This window comes from Coregonus clupeaformis, unplaced genomic scaffold (assembly GCF_020615455.1).
Source record: "Coregonus clupeaformis isolate EN_2021a unplaced genomic scaffold, ASM2061545v1 scaf4086, whole genome shotgun sequence".
NCBI lineage: Eukaryota > Metazoa > Chordata > Actinopteri > Salmoniformes > Salmonidae > Coregonus > Coregonus clupeaformis.
This window is the reverse complement of record NW_025537540.1, coordinates 13,076-28,668: the sequence shown is the minus strand read 5'-3', so window position 1 is coordinate 28,668 and position 15,593 is coordinate 13,076. Positions and strand designations below refer to the sequence as shown.

Genomic DNA, 15,593 nt, shown 5'->3' with positions numbered 1-15,593 from the left:
TGCTCTAAGAACAAAAATAAGTACATATATTCTATATGTACTGCTTTGTGATGCTCTTGCACAATTGATCTACAGTTATTCATTTTTCATCCATTCTGAGAAAAGTCTTCTTGGCTCCTCTGAATATAGACCACTACCACATTGCCCCTCCCCCCTTTTCAATGAAGTACCTTCTCCGATATTGATACTTATCCTTTTCGTGTGTGATTTGAACTGTGCGTTATGCCTCGTTTTAGAACAGTCAATGCGGTAAATGTCCTATGGATAGGAGGACAAGAGGGAGAGGAGAGTGCGGACTCCCCCTCCACAAGGCCAAAACAAGGAGGGGGTAAACAGTGGTCCGTCTAAGACAAAGAACATACCGAGTTTGCAAACAGGTCCTGTAGCACTAGTCTATACACAAGTCCATTTTCCTAAATGTGCTGCTATGGCAAGCACACATGCGTGAGTCCATATGCACATGTTCACCACCATCTTTATATGTATTTTTACTTGCTCTCCCATGTGGTTGTCCCATGTAGTAGAGTTTGGTGTCGAACTGTTCACATGATGCCGTTGGTGAAGTACTGGAAGCCGTCGTAAAGCTTGGTGGTGATGGAGCGCATGGAGCCATCCACCATCTGCTCCACCAGCACCTGTAGCTGCTCCTCCGTCAGGCTCATGTGGAAACGTTCCTTCAGGTAGCGGATGGTGCTGGAGCCATGGAAGCAGGGTAGGTGAGAGCCTGGTGGGGGAGGAGAGAGGGGAGACCCAGGGAGAGGGAGTCAGAGGAGTTGCAATCCCAAGACCACAGAGAAACCGGGCAGATAGATAATGTTTATGGAAAAACACCACAACACACTGGTCATGCTAATATACCGTTTTAGCTAACAGTACCTTGCTGCATGATCTCCACTATTTGGACCACCTTCTCCATGTGTTTGCGAGCAGCTATCAGGCCCTGGAGCATCAGCATCTTGTAGTAGTTGAACATGTCTCCATCCAGGCCTCCCATCACCTGAGAGAACCACAGACAACAGAGGTTAGTCTTTACACATAAAAACCAACAGGTTATGCAGGCTACTGCAGCTAACCAGCAAACTCGCTAATAGCATCTTTGAACACTAACAAATGTATGCATTTATGCAGTGAACATTTTGTGAGGTTTCTAGCTAGGGCAGCTTGTATGATCAATTCCACAGTGTTCTCCAGTTTACACTTATATGACAATGCAAATTCGCATGCAGTATAATTCATTTGACTCACATCCACAAATTCGCTGGTGAGCTTAAAAGCGGAGGTCTCAAAGCCCAGGTTCCTGGGCGAGCTGGACAGGATGAAGCCAAAGTCAATGTGGATTATGTGGCCCTCCGAGTCCAGGAGGATGTTTCCATTGTGTCTGGAGAAAGACAGAAAGGAGATAAGAGGGATAGGGGAACTGAGTAAAGGGTATAGGAATAGAGGAGAGGGTGGGATGTGGTAGTTGATATCAGACCACAAAAACTGTGTTTACACAGGCAGCCCAATTCTGACCTTCTGCCCAATTATTGGCAAAAGATCAGAATTGTGCAGCCTGTGTAAATGTAGCCAAACAGGCTCAAAGACAAAGGAAGCTAAGAGGGGAAATGGAACATGTGAGTAATGTAACGAGTGAAACTGAAGAGGGGTGAAAAGGGGAGGGCTGCCCACCTGTCTTTAACCTGCAGCAGGTAGCAGATGAGACTGTAGCCGGCGCAGCTCTCCACAAAGTTGCACTGGGCGGTGAGGAAGGCCTCGGTGGTGTAGCTGCCGTGCTCCTGCAGGAAGTAGTCCAGCAGAGACAGCTGGCTCTGCTTCCTCACCTGGAGCACAGAAACAGCATTTTGTATGAAATAGCAACAGACACAGTATTCCATTAGAAAAAGCTACCGACACGGCATTCCATTAGAATTAGCAACTGACACGAAATTCCAGTGCGTGATCAACCATTACTTAGATTATCAAAATCTTTCATCCCAAGAGGTACTGGATTACATAGCTAAACAACTCGGCTTGAAGTTATTGTTAGGCAACTTTGTCATGAGATTTCAAGTGCACAATTGGGTCCATCTCATTTTCTCTGCTCACCTGGTGCAGAGAGACAGCGTTCAGCACGGGCTCGATCATCCCGCTGTCCGATGACATCACCAGGATCTTATAGGGCTTGATCCACAGGGGGACGTGCTCCTGCTCCCAGATGGACTGGAGAGGAAAGGGGAGTAGTGGAGCGAATTAGTGATTGAATGAATGCTAATAAGAATAAATAATTCAGAGCATTTCTGTGGAGTGGGACTCTACTGTGGAGAGTCAAGTACCTGTAGCTGGCTGAGCACCTGGAAGGCCAGTAGCTCTTGCCTCAGGTCGTCCCCACACTTCACGATGACCGACAAGCAGCCGCCAGTTTGGCAGGTGACCGTAAGGGGAGCCCTCCCTTATCCGCCTGAGGGATGGAGAGAGCGGAAAGAAATAGTGAGACACAGCAAATGACTTTACAATGCCACAATGTGTTGTCTTCGCTGCACTAAGTGGGACAGACATGTATCCTCGGGTGGGGGATTGTGTATGCCCATCCATTTTGTCTCTTCTAGTAATTACACTGCTCAAAAAAATTAAGGGAACACTTAAACAACACAATGTAACTCCAAGTCAATCACACTTCTGTGAAATCAAACTGTCCACTTAGGAAGCAACACTGATTGACAATACATTTCACATGCTGTTGTGCAAATGGAATAGACAACAGGTGGAAATTATAGGCAATTAGCAAGACACCCCCAATAAAGGAGTGGTTCTGCAGGTGGTGACCACAGACCACTTCTCAGTTCCTATGCTTCCTGGCTAATGTTTTGGTCCCTAGTGGTAGCATGAGACGGAGTCTACAACCCACACAAGTGGCTCAGGTAGTGCAGCTCATCCAGGATGGCACATCAATGCGAGCTGTGGCAAGAAGGTTTGCTGTGTCTGTCAGCGTAGTGTCCAGAGCATGGAGGCGCTACCAGGAGACAGGCCAGTACATCAGGAGACGTGGAGGAGGCCGTAGGAGGGCAACAACCCAGCAGCAGGACCGCTACCTCCGCCTTTGTGCAAGGAGGAGCAGGAGGACACTGCCAGAGCCCTGCAAAATGACCTCCAGCAGGCCACAAATGTGCATGTGTCTGCTCAAACGGTCAGAAACAGACTCCATGAGGGTGGTATGAGGGCCCGACGTCCACAGGTGGGGGTTGTGCTTACAGCCCAACACCGTGCAGGACGTTTGGCATTTGCCAGAGAACACCAAGATTGGCAAATTCGCCACTGACGCCTGTGCTCTTCACAGATGAAAGCAGGTTCACACTGAGCACATGTGACAGACGTGACAGAGTCTGGAGACGCCGTGGAGAACGTTCTGCTGCCTGCAACATCCTCCAGCATGACCGGTTTGGCGGTGGGTCAGTCATGATGTGGGGTGGCATTTCTTTGGGGGGCCGCACAGCCCTCCATGTGCTCGCCAGAGGTAGCCTGACTGCCATTAGGTACCGAGATGAGATCCTCAGACCCCTTGTGAGACCATATGCTGGCGGTCCTGGGTTCCTCCTAATGCAAGACAATGCTAGACCTCATGTGGCTGGAGTGTGTCAGCAGTTCCTGCAAGAGGAAGGCATTGATGCTATGGCCGACTGAAACCAATTGAGCACATCTGGGACATCATGTCTCGCTCCATCCACCAACGCCACGTTGCACCACAGACTGTCCAGGAGTTGGCGGATGCTTTAGTCCAGGTCTGGGAGGAGATCCCTCAGGAGACCATCCGCCACCTCATCAGGAGCATGCCCAGGCGTTGTAGGGAGGGCATACAGGCACGTGAGACCCACACACACTACTGAGCCTCATTTTGACTTGTTTTAAGGACATTACATCAAAGATGGATCAGCCTGTAGTGTGGTTTTCCACTTTAATTTTGAGTGTGACTCCAAATCCAGACCTCCATGGGTTGATACATTTGATTTCCATTGATTATTTGTGTGTGATTTTGTTGTCAGCACATTCAACTATGTAAAGAAAAAAGTATTTAATAAGATAATTTCATTCATTCAGATCTAGGATGTGTTATTTTAGTGTTCCATTAATATTTTTTGAGCAGTGTATATTTCTATGTACCAATCACCCACCTGACTTTCTCCTGCCAGGGCTCCTTGAGCGCCACAGCGACGGGTCCTCCGGATCTTTCCGAACGTTGTGGGGGTGTGGGCCAGGTTCTCTGATAGACGCCGCCTAAGACAAAAGAAACATGCGGTTGTAAAACAGCTATCCAGACCAAAACTCTATAACAAGAAAGTCTTAAAGACAAACTACAAGCTAGCAGGGCAATTCTGTCAGGCAGTGACCCTGTACCGATGTCGCGCAGCGATGAAGACAGGCTCCTTGCTCTCCGTGCTGGTGATGCTGTCCACAGAGAACTGGGAGATGTTGTCACTGCTACTGGTGTGGCCTTCTGGGAGCTGGAACCATAGAAGGACCCCAGAGTTAAAAGTACATTCAAATCTGATTCACCTCCTCCTTCCCCAACAACCTAGTCATCAAAATGTGACTTAAAGTCAGACGGTGCCACCATGTGGTTGCCATGGGTACCCACCTCCACTTCCAACTTGCCGATGTCATCCACTGCCCAGGCCTCGTCGTCGTTGTCGTAGTTGGGCACGGTGGAGAAACTGCCGGGCGCGCTGCTCGGCTGTGATGCCAACGCACTCCGGGAGGAGGTTGTCCACAGAGCGGCGCTGCGGATGCATGTCTCCGGGATGCGCAGGGGAATGCCGGACGTCTCGAACCTCTCGCACTCCAGCACCTCCACGTAGATGATGTACGGGGCCTGAGAGGAAGGGGAGAATGAAGAGGTCACTGGAGTTCTAGACCTATTTTTGTAAGGTACATTTATGCAGGAAGTCCCATTGACAAAGAGCATTGGGGCCCACTCCATCTAAACTCCAGGCTCCTCAGGAAATAAATAACAAACTAACAAATGAGTTAACTAATTAATCGTGTCAAACTACTAGGCATTCTCGGTCACCTTGTTTTTGGAGCCTGTTGTGTGTGTGTACCTCCTTATACATGTGTATTACAACAAGTTGCCTCACCTTATCTTTGGAGTTGAGCACCACGGCCTGTGTGTGGGGAATGCGCACCACGTGGTGGTCGAAGGCTGCAGTGGGCAGCCAGACGCGGGCTGGCAGCTTGTGGTTGAGCTGTGACAGCTCTGAGATGAGCTGCCAGGTCTTCTGCTCCTTGGTGGGCAGCGTGGCCAGCCGCTTTCCGATGCCCATCAGAGACTTGATGAACTCCCTCTGCAGCGTCAGGCGCAACGGCTACAGAGAGGAGGAGCAAGGTTAGGAGGAGGAGAGCTGGTTAGAATCTAGATCAAGACAGATGTCTTTTTGTGTTCTGAAGACATTTACAACAAGATACAGCAAATAACAAGTGGCACATCTTTTTTTAGGGTCCTTCCTTGAATGACTGCACACACAAAAAAAAAAAAAAAGAGGCTGAGAAAGGAGGGAGGAAGATGGGTATGATGGGAATTGAAAGAAGGATGTTTTAGGGAGCGGAATCTGAAGAGAAAACCAAGGGAGGTATAAGACTAAGAATGCATGGGCACAGGGAGAAAGAAGCAAATAAATTAAATTCTGTCAACCCATTGCAGTACCACATACTAGCACCAGAGATCAACACCACAATGGTTAAAATGAGAGACTTGAGCGAAACCCAGATACCAAACAAGCTCTTGGGCCTTGGAGATGTTTAGTCAACTTATGTGTCCAATATCTTCATATTTAAAGTATGAGCAATATTCAATACCATTATAGTAGGTCAAAGTACAAATCTAGGAAGTCCTTTGTTCTACAGTCCACCATTAAGGCTACTTTGAAATTAGATAACATCTCAATCATAAGGTTACTATATAAAAAAAGTACTTACATTTTGTTTTGTTATGGAAACAAGTTCCAATTAAGTAGGCTAACATATGGGACAGTTAACATTTTTGTTAAAATACTTATCACACAAGAAAAAAAGGTTAATTTGTTAGTTCTTAGTTAAAGGTAGACTCAGTGAAATGTATGTTGCCACGAGCAGCACCGCAGATATTGAGATGAGCGAGATAAAATACTTTGCTCACACAGTCGCACTGTTACAGCATGGTAGCCAAGGGACCAAAACAGCGGAGAAGTTGAGCCTCGCACTTCAACGCTCTTAGTTGTTGTGGAAATTGACCCACTATGCTGTTTACTTTCTGCATCTACGTCATCCCACTGAGTCTACCTTTAATACCAGGTAGGCCAATTTTTGCCACATGAACTACTGCCAGTGGCGTATTTGTTTGCTTACTGGACTACCATGTAAAATGTGTAAACGTGTGTAATTATGACTGACTTTGACTGACTCTCCTTCAGTAAAGGTTACTCCAGGTGTCTTTACATTTAGCTGAGTCTCCCCATTCCAAAACTCCCAGAAGCATTTTTCAAAAAACATGAAGCAAGTTATCCGATTACAGAGAGAAAAACAACCCAAGGGGTTGAGACCATTGCACTACATGCCAATGTCCATACTTTTATACCACAAAGAAATCATGCCCAATGCATACATGTGCTAGTTGGTGTGGACATTGAAACAGAGCCTAGAGGTGGCGTTGACACACAGATTAGGGCTAGGGCTGTTGCGGTGACCTTATTACCGCCAGTCACGAGTCGTGACCGCAGTTAAATTCCCGTTGGTAAAGGTAATCCCAATCCAAAACTGCGCAAATGAACGGTGCTGATGGATAGCCTACCAAACTTGCTAATGGCCTGGAACTCAGTGCTCTATTGTCCCTCTAATCACATCATGATTTAATTTGAATAATCTGAATGATGAGGACAAATAATTATGGGAGTTACAGTTCCTGTTCCGAAATGGACACGGGAAAGCCCCGGACCCAATATGCATACATTTTTTAAAACCTCTCCCGAAAGGACAACTGGTCTGATCCGAGTGAGGGAAGCAGCAGAAAAGCCAATTGTTTTGCTACTTTATTCAACCGGACCCATGGGGGAGAGAGCGAGAGCGAGGCTGTTAGGGAGTGGAGGCCGTTCGGTGTGTGTGTGAATGTATGAGTAAGCACCATGAGCCTGAGAGAGAGACCGCAACCACTGTTAACTTCTTGCTAGTTATTTATCATCCAATCCGATTATTCAGTACCTGTCTTGACTGTATCAAACTGAGAGAAGCTAGCTAACTCGGCTAATTGAGCCTAGCCATAACATTACTGCGCTTTTCACCGTCCTACCGTTAGCCTACACATAACTCCACTCAGACTATAGCGTAAATAGCAGCATACCCGTTGGCTTTTGGTTGTTGTAGCCTCTCATTTCACTTTTAATTCCATCTTCCATTGATTAGATCTCCCCCTCTCCAAATCATCAATATATAGAGTTGCATCATGCAGCCCTTTATGTTTTGATTTCTAAGACATTCCCTGGTTTATAAGCCTATCACAACTAAATCAATAATGGATTTTATTGTGATGGCTATATTAAAAATGTACTTTGACTTTTTAAAATCTAGATGTTCCAAAAGCGCGCTAAACATGTTTATGTATAATTAACGGTCAATTACCGTGAGACCGGCAGTCATTTGCATGACAATTACCGCCTGCCAAAATTTCATGACCGCCACAGCCCTAGTTAGGCCTATTCAAAACCACAGATTTTCCAGGACGAGGAACCTGTATTTCATAGCATTTCCTTGGTCTTTTTGTGTTGACAGGCAAACCAAGCAGCTTCCTTAGCATTCTACTTTTGTAGTCAAATGTCAAAATGCCTTTCCTGTGAAGAAGTGTATTTTCTGGATCATGACCAAACGTCATGACTTCCTGACATTACTTCCAGAGTGGACAGGACGTTCTGTTGAGGAAGGGTCCCCCGAGTGTTACTGGGATTGGATTTCCTATTCAAAACAACTGATTCTGGACCCATGCTTAACGAGGCAAAATAATTGGTGTTCCAATCTGTGGCTGGGTAACACTTCCCAAAATGTAATTCATAGATTTGAAAAGGTAGAGTGGATATCTGCTCTATCATATAGAGTCGAGTCCTGTTAGGGCTGGCACAATTACCGTATCACATTATTTTACCTTTATTTAACTAGGCAAGTCAGTTAAGAACATATTCTTATTTACAATGAACGGCCTACACCAGCCAAACCCAGATGCACGCTGGGCCAATTCTGCGCCGCCCTATGGGACTCCCAATCACGGCAAGTTGTGATACAGCCTGGAATCGAACCAGGGGGTCTGTAGTGACGCCTCAAGCACTGAGATGCAGTGCCTTAGACCACTGCGCCACTCGGTTATGGATGAAGCCGGCACAAAAATAAAATAACCCGTCTTTTTTTTTGTGGAACAACTGTTCATGGACTCAACAACATGATGAAACTTTGCTCCTTGCTGAAACAAGCAAGGTGTTGTAGCAAACGAGTCTTCTGCTCTATTGCACTCCATTGTAAAGTGCAAGGGTGACAATGTACACTACATTACCAAAAGTATGTAGACACCTGCTTGTCAAATATCTCATTACAAAATCGTGGGCATGTTGGAAGATGTTGGAACATTGCTGCGGGTACTTGCTTCTACTCAACCACAAGAGCATTCGTGAGGTCGGGCACTGATGTTGGGCGATTAGGCCTGGCTCGCAGTCAGCGTTCCAATTCATCCCAAAGGTGTTCGATGGGGTTGAGGACAGGGCTCTGTGCAGGCCAGTCAAGTTCTTCCACACCGATCTCAACAAACCATTTCTGTACAGACCTCGCTTTGTGCACAGGGGCATTGTCATGCTGAAACAGGAAAGGGCCTTCCCCAAACTGTTGCCACAAAGTTGGAAGCACAGAATCGTCTAGAATGTCATTGTATGCTGTAGCGTTAAGATTTCCCTTCACTGGAACTAAAGGGCTTAGCCCGAACCATGAAAAACAGCCCCAGACCATTATTCATCCTCCACCAAACTTTACAGTTGGCACTATGCATTTGGGCAGGTCGCGTTCTCCTGGCATCCGCCAAACCTAGATTAGTCCGTCGGACTGCCAAATGGTGAAGCATGATTCATCACTCCAGAGAACGCGCGTTTCCACTGCTCCAGAGTCCAATGGCGGTGAGCTTTACACCACTCCAGCCGACACTTGTCATTGCGTATGGTGATCTTAGGCTTGTGTGCAGCTGCTCGGCCATGGGAACCCACTTCACGTTGCTTCCAGAGGCAGTTTGGAACCCGAAGACAGACGATTTTTATGCGCCATGCGCTTCCAGCACTCGCCGGTCTCGTTCGGTGAGCTTGTGTGGCCTTGCGCGAGCCGTTGTTGCTCCTAGACGTTTCCACTTCACAATAACAGTACTTACAGTTTACCGGGGAAGCTCTAGCAGGGCAGGAATTTGACAAACTGACTTGTTGGAAAGGTGGCATCCTATGACGGTGCCACGTTGAAAGTCACTGAGCTCTTCAGTAAGGTCATTCTACTGCCATGGTTTGTCTATGGAGATCACATGGCTGTGCTCGATTTTATACACCTGTCAGCAACAGGTGTGGCTGAAATAGCCAAATCCACTAATTTGAAGGGGTGTCCACATAATTTTGTATATATAGTGTATTTGACCGCAACTGGATCCAAATAACTGAAAATGTAATTCTCATGCTGATTAGATTTTCAAATATGTAATGCATTTCAGGAGTCTAGCCTAAAATGAGCAATTAGCTGTAGGATACTTTCCGGAATGTACCTGTATAGACAGTAACTGCTCACCCAATAGACATGTAACCAAAGTACACGTTGCTGATGACAACTGCCTTGGGGATAGAGTCGACAGGGAGACCGAGCCTGAGGCTTGGGTTACCTGCAGAACACAACAAGGTGTGGCAGAAATGCATTTTTCTCTGTGTGCATGTACGTCAGCAGTAGAGCAGACGTCCTTTGCACTTGTTGTCCAGGTGATTGTTGAACACAGGGCGACGTGTTAGAATACCATTTTGTAAGGGCGGAGCTAAAATCGGGTGACAACGCATAGCTCCTCTGTACTAGCCTATCTGATAAGGAAGTCAGTCTAAAGACCTACAACTGATTTTACAGCAGTCAAATCAATGTTGAGGCATTTGCCTGCCACCGAACGTCTTTATGTTCAAGTGAATAATGCTGGGCCCGACATTGATGCTTGACCGAACGGATAAGTAAAAAATAATAATAAATCACGCTAAAAATCACATCAAACAATTATGCTACCCCAATCAGAATTTGATCAAAGTGTCCTCTGTTATTGTAGGCCTACAGGCACGAGTGGTCTTTCAATCATGCAGTCGCAATATGTGTTTTTGAGATCAAAGCGAGACTAGCTCCACGTGAACATGTTGATATTGATTGCTAGTTAGTGAGCTATTTACCCAGTTATAGCCAATTTTTGGTCAGCAATGAAAATCTTGGAAAAGTCATGGTGTGTCCATCACCTGCATGTGTTCAAGTGGGCAGTTGCCAGAGGAGAGAGGGGGTGAGAGACATTGCGCAGCAGGTAAAATAATGATTTCACCTATAGACTAACTAGATAGCCATTTCAAAACATAGTGAGTGGCTGGTTCTCGCTAGTTAACTATTAGCATGTATTAATGTCATTGTCATGTCAGATGTCCTATATCCAGATAAACTTTCCACCGGCACTCACGTATAACCGCAAATGGCCGACATGCAGTTGATACAGGTGTGTTGATGAAACCAATATTGCATACTCCGGTTGTAAAACAGTCTCTCAAACGCTCAGAATTTGCTAGGATTCTCCTCTATTCAATACTGGCCATGTAATTCTGATTATATATATATATATATACATACACACACATATATATACACACACACTACTGTTCAAAAGTTTGGGGTCACTTAGAAATGTCCTTGTTTTCAAAAGAAAAGCAATTTTTTTGTCCATTAAAATAACATCAAATTGATCAGAAATACAGTGTAATACGCGCTTTCTATTCTGGTTAGAGCGCTGTTCTGTGAAGGGAGTAGTACACAGCGTTGTACAAGATCTTCAGTTTCTTGGCATTTCTCGCATGGAATAGCCTTCATTTCTCAGAACAAGAATAGACTGACGAGTTTCAGAAGAAAGTTGTTTGTTTCTGGCCATTTTGAGCCTGTAATCGAACCCACAATTGCTGATGCTCCAGATACTCAACTAGTCTCAAGAAGGCCAGTTTTATTGCTCCTTTAAAATCAGCACAACAGTTTTCAGCTGTGCTAACATAATTGCAAAAGGGTTTTCTAATGATCAATTAGCCTTTTAAAATGATAAACTTGGATTAGCAAACACAACGTGCCATTGGAACACAGGACAGATGGTTGCTGATAATTGGCCTCTGTACGCCTATGTAGACATTCCATTAAAAATCTGCCGTTTCCAGCTACAACATTAACAATGTCTACACTGTATTTCTGATCAATTTGATGTTATTTTAAAAATGGACAAAGAAAATGCTTTTCTTTCAAAAACAAGGACATTTCTAAGTGACCCCAAACTTTTGAACGGTAGTGTATATAGAAACAGAAATAATTTGTGTAAAGCGACAGCTGCATCTGTAGTTAAACCCCTCATGTATGTTTCCATTGAATCCCACTCTGGGGGAAAATGGTGCTATCTGAATCCACCACAGTGCCCCAGCCCGGCGGCTATGTTGCCAAGACGACGCGAGGTGGGCAGGAAGAGGGAAGTAGTGAGGCGGAGAGGGCATACCTGGGCACTGACAGCTGAGCCCAGACTGTAAACAAAAAGGGCTGTAATGCAACACCCACCCAATCTGCACTGCGGGGTGGTCCCACTCACATTACAGCGCGGCTCAAAATTGTGGACATATTTCACAGCATTCTTCTTCCTCTTCACTGTGATTGGTGCCTCTTGGTTTTCCCTCACTGTTGCAATCCAGCCAGAGGCCAAGTAAAAAGATCAAAACAAAATTAGTCAGGTCAGTCCTTGGGCCAATAACCAGGACTAACAAGATGGCGTGTGAAGCCTTATCAATAAGGACTATCAGTACAGTATTTATTATCAAAGCAAAATGGACTGCTTGGCATCCAACTAGTGATCACTGTGTACTAATACCACAGAGTTTCTAAACCCAGAGGCGCAACACGCGAGACTTCCCATAATGCTTGCGAAGCAGACTCAGCAGACCAGACCAGGGTTTGGTAAGTTAATGGGAGAAGTGAAAAATGTATTCTTAGTTGTTAAGTTTCTCGAAATCTAAATGCAACACAGATTCAAGCTAGGCTTAAAGTGGCGGAAACTGTCATTACACAACCTCATGAAAGTGACAGGTTTTTATTTGACAAAAACTTTGATATAAAGTTGTTTTTGTTGAAAATAAAAACCTGTCACTTTCATGAGGTTGGTAATGACAGTTTCCGCTACTTCAGCTTGAAAATATGTGCCCTTTGATTTGACGGCCTGCACGACCGTTAAACCCGACGATGTGTTTCTGCACATGAGCTTAGCTAGCTAACGTTGCCAAAACATCACCTACAAGCGTGATCGGGGATTTCTATTGGAGAAGCAGTTTCTGCCCATCTTTGCTAATACATCCTAAAGAGCAAAGTCAATAAAGCGAAGTGCCCTTGAACTCCTTTGGGCTGTTGGTTCCATTCTGTGGATTGTTAATGTGCTCCACCTGCCCTACAGGATTCTTCACAGCACAGACACAGATTAAACAGGGATCACTGGCCACAACAACATCAGCAGGGAGGTTTGATGCAGGCATACGTGGGGAAGGGAGGGGAGGAAAACAGAGTGAGGGAGAGCGAAAGAGAAGGAGAGGAGATTAGCTGAGAGAGGGATGGGTAGAGGATTTTAAAAAAGGATGACAAAAACAGGCACAAAAACAGAATAGAGAGAGGTGAGAGAGAGACTAGAGGTGAGAGGAAACATTGGTAGTAGGGAGAAAATGCATAACACAGCAAGATGCCTGGGAGAGTCCAAGAAAGCTTTGAACGAGGGGAGAGGGACCGTCTTTCTGCTATAGTTCAGGACCTTGTCCCATCTAAAACTACCCAATTTGATTTCTCATAAAATAACTGATCCCCTGATGAGAGAGAGAGAGGACAGAAGGTTGCAAGCCAGACAATCAGTGAGACCGAGAGAAAGGCCAGACAAGAGGAAGCAGAAAACTTCCACCAGAACCATATCGCTCGTCAACACTGACACAAATCCTGCCCCAACACAAACATGCTCACAATAGCATCTGCTAAACAATCTAATGTCTGCAATGATAGAAAGTGACCAATTTTTTTCACCAAGCTCTCCATTCGAGAGGGACCCACCCTCAACCTCACTCTGACACCAGCTGCAGAGCAATCTGGCTGAGAAGTCCAGCCAAAAGGAGAGGGAGGACACTGCACGCCCAAAACAATAGGGGAGGGAACTCTGGAGATGTGGGACAGATGCTACCTAACCCCACCCCCTTCTTTATTAGTTAGACTGAGGGTAGTCTGGCTAGACCATAGAAAGAGCTGGAATAACGCTCTTCAATGTCCAAAACTCGTACTCCTGGTCTCCCAAAGAATGTTCAATTTTTACAGAACAGTTTTTGCACAAGTAATATTATTGTGAGACATGGAAGACGAGCCTGCAAGTCGCAAGCAAACGCTGCACCTGCGAATAATAAAAAGTATTGCTGACTCAGCACACTCCAGCATGGCTGATCCAAGTTTCCCTTGCTGAATCCCACAGTGTTCTGTAGGACAACCATTTACTACTGACACACAGATGGAGAAAAAACTTGGTATTCAGGTTACTCAGGGTTTCCTGTGCTTTATCATCCATAGGGACTATAAAAGAGAACATGTATGCAACAGGCCTACTATTAAAGATTAAAAACGTACAAAGACATTCTATACTCTACAACTCTGATCCCACTCTCCCTTCCCTCTTTTTGTATGACAAAATATGTTAAAAAGGTACTCACCTCATCGTAGCCGCTTTCCACCTTGGGGTTGCTGGCTGTTCTCCTGAGGCTACTCCCCAGGCTTGTGCAATGCGTGGCGTCCGACTTGGATCGCTGATGTGTCCGCTTGGAAGGCGAGAGGTAGGCATCGGCAGGGGATGATTTGGCTGTCGGGGCCCGGGGGGCGGCTCCACGGTGTGCCGCTGGTGGTGTCGAATGTGGGCAACGTCCCGCAGCCCAGGGCTGGCGTCCGCAGCACCGGCGGGACCCACACCTTTAGAAGCTGAGTGGGGCTTTAGTTCGGTCTGAGAGGATTAGCTTGCGCAGCTTGGTGCCGCGCGAGTGGCGCTGGGTAGAGATGTGCATGTCGGAGGAGTAGGCGCCGAGCAGCCATGCCGTCTGCAGGGAGAAGGCAATGCTCTGGCGGCAGCGGTGCACCACGTAGGGCCGGATGGCGTCGCCCATATCCTCGTCCATATAGGAGATGCAAAAAAGTTTGGTTAAAATTAGAGCTAAAGTTAAAGATGACTATATGGGAGTAAGAGAAGAAGAGTCCCATTTAAAGGTCCAATGCAGCTGTTTTATCTCAATTTAAAATAGTTTCTGGGTAACAATTAAGTACCTTACTGTGATTTATTTTAAATTAAAATGGTCAAAAAGAAACTAATAGCTTCTTAGCAAAGAGACATTTCTCAAGCAAGAATTTTGATAGGACTGTCTGGGAGTGGTGTGAGTGGGGAGGGGAAAACTAGCTGTTATTGACAGCGGTTTGGAGGTGTGATGTCACCAGGCAGGCCAACATTTCGTCTCACCACCATAGAATGACATTTCAGGCGTCTTTTAAAATGGCTCTTACACTAAAAACGGCATTGTAATCTTTCAGAATTTCACTGTTATTCCAACCTCAGTGTGGAATATATATAAAACACAGGAAAATCATGTTGACTACACTAAGGTTTTTAAGCAAACCTGGGACTTGAACCAACTATGAGAAGTCGGCATTTGATTTACAGTACTTACGAACAAAGGTCAGTTCAGGCGGTTACTGCAGTTTTGCGAAGGTCGGATATACAGGCCCTTTTGAAGTAGCTTCAGGGGGAGGGAATTTCAGCAACACACTACAGTACTAGACCACACCTTGAAGTCTTAATCGTCGCCACTTCTTGCTTTGTATTTAATTTGTCATGTCAGTAAAGGAAAATCTAAACAAACTCATGGTGTCCAATGACTAATTTGTCTGGTGAATGTCATTCATTATTTCACAATTGACTCATTCAACCAATATGTAATGATACTGTACACAGCTGGTTTTATATCTGTTGTTTTTACCTGCCAAGCTCCATTTTCTAATTCTTGTGGAAACATTTTTGAATGTTCTTAAAGGGTTACAGTGGAACCGGACACTAAAATGGAAGTTACTCACGCATACAAACACACATATTTATTTTCCACTTGTTGCAGGACCATTGCAGTTTTTCCAAAACCAATCATAGGTTTTTCTTCCCTTGCAGCCTCTTCTCTTCTGGCTGCCTTTGTGTTCTTTGGTTTCCACCTTTCTCATATCTTCCTTTGTCTTGAGGTCCTCCTGTTTCTTCTAGTCAGCTTTAATCCGTTTCTGTGTAA

At 45.5% G+C, this 15,593-nt stretch overlaps 1 pseudogene; it reads right to left on the bottom strand.

Annotated features, from left to right (window-relative positions):
• Nucleotides 1–295: 295 nt before the first annotated feature.
• Nucleotides 296–14,603, bottom strand: LOC121565968 (annotated as a pseudogene).
• Between the last annotated feature and the right edge of the window lie 990 nt (nucleotides 14,604–15,593).